Source organism: Centroberyx gerrardi, chromosome 2 (assembly GCF_048128805.1).
Source record: "Centroberyx gerrardi isolate f3 chromosome 2, fCenGer3.hap1.cur.20231027, whole genome shotgun sequence".
Lineage (NCBI taxonomy): Eukaryota > Metazoa > Chordata > Actinopteri > Beryciformes > Berycidae > Centroberyx > Centroberyx gerrardi.
Window position 1 is genome coordinate 36,695,401 of NC_135998.1, and position 5,000 is coordinate 36,700,400.

A 5,000-nucleotide genomic window follows, 5' to 3' on the forward strand; every position below is an offset into this window, starting at 1 on the left:
TCCCAAATCTGCATTTTCTGGAAATGAGTTCCAGCGGCCTTGGACTCAGCCAATCAGACGTGAGTCAGCCCAACCAATCGGAAGTATTTCAATGAAACAAAGAAGCGCGAAACCTCAAATAGAGTCAAATTATATTTGGTTTTGAACAATTACAACAGTGTGGCCGACTCATGTTTCCACCAGCGTTTTGCATCAGTGTGTGTTGGGTCTAGCTACTGCAACATCACCTGAGATAAATCCATCAACAGCGTCTGGCTTCAGAGACACTTCCTGTAGACCGCTGTTCAGTGAAGTAAGTTCTGACTGGAAACAGTTTGATCAGTAACAACAGATCTACAGCAAGTTCCTTCCATCCATCCATCCCCCCATCCATCTATCCATCCATTTTGTGACTCATCAATGCATTCATCCATATGGTTAGTCATACGTCTTATCATCCAAGTTACCCATCTATCCATCCATTTAGTAAGTCATCTATCCATCCATCTAAGTCATCCATCTATCCCTCCATTTCTTAAATTATCCATCTATCCATCCATTAGACTCATTGGGCCTCATTCACGAAACGTGCGTACGATCAGATTTGATCTTAAAGCGTACTTACGAACGTTTCCACGAACATTTCGGCATTCATCATTTTTTTTCTTACCTGAATTTGTTCTTTGGTACGATCAAAATCTACGTGTGTTTGCATGAAGTGGTTTCTACTTAAAATGCCTTATTCTTTAAGGGAAATCTATTAAAGCAGTTCCAGACCTCATATCAACAACAAATGTGTTTCAGGCCATTTGTAAGCCTAGTGATAATAACCATATTAACAAAGCTAGGCCTATATGAACAAATTTATAGGCAATTCTATTCAATTGGAAACGTGAGTGATTAAAGTGATTAATTATTATCGTATATATATATATTATCATACATATATTATATTATTTATTGATCAATAAAGTTCTATCTTATCTTACCACAGGAGCAATAGACTGTGCACATCAAAGCACCGTCTCCAAACGCTTTCCCTATTTAAATCGCAAACAATAACACACCATAAACATTCAATTAATTTGTGACGCCAACCTAAACCTCCTACATGTGGTTTCCCCTGTCCAGGAGGGAGCCACGACTCGTTGGTGCTGCAGAACAGCAGGGGGTCGTGCATCTTGAGCAGGTGCTGCTGGAGACGCACGGCGCATATTGGACTGAATGGAAGTTAAATTAACCAGAGTCTCAAGACTAACTAGTTTGTCTCTAGGTGATAGAGGTTATGCCTTGACCACATTGCTAATGACACACCTGATAAACCTTCAGACCCCTCAGCAGCGATCATATAATTATCATACGGCCACTCGCTCCGCCACAGAGCGAGCGCAGCATACTGAGCTGGAAGGACTTTGGATGTGCTTGGACACCGCAGGAAGAAAGCTCCTGTCAAGAGCTACAGTCAAAACCAACAGTATTATTATATAGTCTAAAGTCTGAGCTTACCATCAGATGGAGATGCTGCTTGAATTAAATCAGTGTCCAACTCCGCTGATGACTGGACACCTGACAGCACAGTCTCCATATTATTTCCCCAAACATTTGCCCTCCGCCTGGAGCTAATAACCTGCATCTATTTGGAGTTAGACTATCGCCCTCGCTTTTTAGATTCTAACTGTAAGTCAAACGGTTTCTTTTTAATTTAATTCAAGGTGTGTGTTTCTGATGTTGCAGCATTGACAGCATCAGTAATTTCTTGCCATGTTTTCTTTCTCAGTTGCTGTCACTCCACCGCTTACACTTTTAAAAAAGTATATATTTTTTTTTCTCTCACTCCCGACAACAACACTTCTATTTCAGAGTTTGAATTTTTCTTCTTGGGTCTGTTTGCCGTTCTCCACCGCTCCAGTAATGCTTTCCATTTGCGCACGACCCTTCAGACAGCAGGCCTTTTATAGAGTTGCCGGGGCGTCTACCTATGCTAATGAGCATCAACAGGCACGCGCATCCAATTAAGGAACAAGTGGCATTCATCATCAGATACACCTGGAATACGCAGAAATCGAGACTCTGCGCATGCTTCATGAATCCCACGTTGGTTTTGCGTAGGCATGTTTCTTAAGAACAAAAGTAAGAACAATTTAAGAAAAGTTTCATGAATGAGGCCCATTGTTGACTCTGGAGCCAATATTGTCTGTGGGTCCAAGAACTACAGTCATCCATCCATCCAAGTAATCCATCTATCCATCCATTTAGAAAGTCATCTATCCATCCATTTTGGAAGTGATCCATCTATCCATGTCAGTTAGTAAGTCATCTATCCGTCCATTAAAGGATAGACAGCTGACTCTGGAGCCAATATTGTCTGTGGGTCCAAGAACTACAGGGATGAAGAGAGAACAAATTCGACAAACTTATCCTTTAAGAAAGACATCCATCTATCCATTTAGTGAGTTATCCATTTATCCACTTTGCGAGGCTCCCATTTATTCATCCATATAGTAAGTCATCCATCCATTCATTTAGTAACTTATCCATCCATCCATTTAGTAAGTTATCCATCTATCCATCCATTAAAGGATGCCCTATTTGGACTCATTGACTCTCATGACTCTGAAGCCAGTATTGTCTGTGGGTCCAGGTACTACAGGGATGAAGAGACTCATTATATGTAGGAACAATATTGACGAACCTATCCTTTAAGTAAGTTATCCTTCCATCCATCCACTGAAGAAGCCATCCATCCATCCATATAGTAAGCGTCTATTGATCAATTTATTTAATAATCTATTCATCCTTCCATCCAGTCCTCCAACCAATCCATTCAATCTTTAATAATAATAATAATAATAGTAATGGCAGCTGAGATTTCCCAAAGTAGACTGAGGTAATTGATGAGGAAAAGCCCTACTCCAATATCCAATCTAAAAAAAAATATCAATCAACAGTTTCACTTTCTATGTCTTTAAAATAAAAGTGAGATGAAGCAAGGGGAGAACAAAATAAATACAGAGAAAAAGGCTAAAAGAAAAACAATGTGGGAGAGAGAGAAAGAGAGACAAAAGAGAGATGTAGGTAGTTTTCTCTACTCCCTTATTCCCTGAACAGCATCAAAACAGCCCCGTGATGTCTGTACCTCCTCAGGCTTTCTCCAAACATCCCTCCACCATCCAGCATCCCTTCCCCCACGCTGCACTCCATCACTTCCTAATCAATAAACATCCGTCCTCTTCCTCCCCCAAAACACCTGAAAGAGCCTCTGCAGCAGGTTTTACACTTCAGAACAAGGGAGCGGTCGGATTAAAGGCGCCTTTCACATCAACACCTTCGGAAAAAAAAAATGCCCTCTTAGTCCTCTTCATGTTTAAACTTGAAGACACGAGAGATGACTTCCAAACGATCACGTTACGTCTTCCTTTTCGCCACAAACCCACTGCGAAAAAACGCACATCCCACTTTCCCCGTGTTTTGCCGTTAGGAACAAGTGAGAAAGTTTGCCAAATAGTTGAATTACGAGCTCCTTTTCCCACAGACAGCAGATAAATATCGTGTCTTTCCACCGAGTTTTGCCTGTACAGAGCGTACTGTGAGTAGGGCTGGGTATCGGTACTCGATTACCTTTAAGGTATCGACCGAAATAACCCAGTACCAAGTAGTATCGAAACTTCTCCAGTCAAACGATACCTGCATTCAATACTTTTTGTACACAGATCTAGAAAAAAATGACTATTTGTATGGTTTTGCTCGCAGCCAATCACCGCAAGCGTTCTTCGATTTAATGCGACGTGTGATTGGCCCGCTAGTCGGCAGTTCAGCGTGCCGAGATGCCACCAAAACGTTAAAAAAAAAAGGTATCGAATGAAGTACTCTATTGGTATCGGTGTCACTTTAAGGGTACTGGTATTGGTACTGGTATTGGTACTGGTATCGTCATTTTTTTTAAACGATACCCAGCCCTACCTGTGAGTAAGGTGCAGTGTCAGTACTGTTGTGTACCTGTACTGCTCCTACTGTGGTACACAGCGTCGGGTACTAACTGAAAACTTGTAATGCCGTTATGTATTCTAAGTGCAAAAAAACACAATGTACCTGTAATCCTTTATGCTACCTAAAAGAAATATATTCTGATTACAGATACTTGCGAAAACTTTTAAAGTGAAAGTGAGAAACTCAGAAGGTTTAAACAGGCAGCTGTACAAATGTGGCACAGAAAAAAAGTGTTTGTATGCAAACCTTTTCACATCTGTACCTTTATACCTCAAATATGGTAATGTAATGGAATACATTTTTAAAGTAACGTACAGAACCTTGATGGTACACTACCGGTACTACAGTACCATACTGGTCCTACTATGATACTGTGCCAGTACTATGTCTATGGTACAGTATCGGTACTACTGGTATTGTACAGTACCAGTACTCAGTTTTTCACAGTAGAACTGAACATGTGTTTCTGCTTGTTCTTCGTTTGAACCAGAACCGAATGTGTTGCCTGACTTACCGTCACGCTCCCGTCCGACCGGACCGGACTAAACCGGACCGGACCGGACTGAACTCCATTATGCAGAACAAGCAACATTTTGTAGAAAAACGCAGTGTATTGTACCAGTGCAGCCGGGGCAAGCTGCACATCTGCAGTGGAAAACCCATAAAAGAGCTTCCCGTCCCGGGGGCTTCAGGCTGCAGGAGGGGAGCAGACCGCCGCCTCCTGCAGGAAGGTGGAGAGATGTTTACCAGACAGACGGGAACCGAGGTGTGAAACGCCCGCCGGGGTCAAACCGGTGTCTGTCTCTCTTTCTGGGTCGAAGGACGAGATGGAGAGATTTAACACCGAGACGGGGGTGTGGGGGTGGAGGGGGTGTGTGTGTGTGTGTGTGTGTGGGGGGGGGGGGGGCGTTATTGATCCTGGAGATGAAGAAGGTTTGAAGTACATACAGTTCAGTTGAAGGGTGTTTTTGAGAAGCCGTCGAGCACCGTTTCAGAGGAGGTGGTGTTTCTTTGTCTGCCTGCCTGTCTGTCTG

The 5,000-nt window shown here is 42.5% G+C and overlaps 1 protein-coding gene across 1 annotated transcript in view; it reads right to left on the bottom strand.

Annotated features, from left to right (window-relative positions):
* dcc (DCC netrin 1 receptor) overlaps positions 1-5,000 on the bottom strand; it is a 172,021-nt gene that overhangs the window by 9,623 nt on the left and 157,398 nt on the right.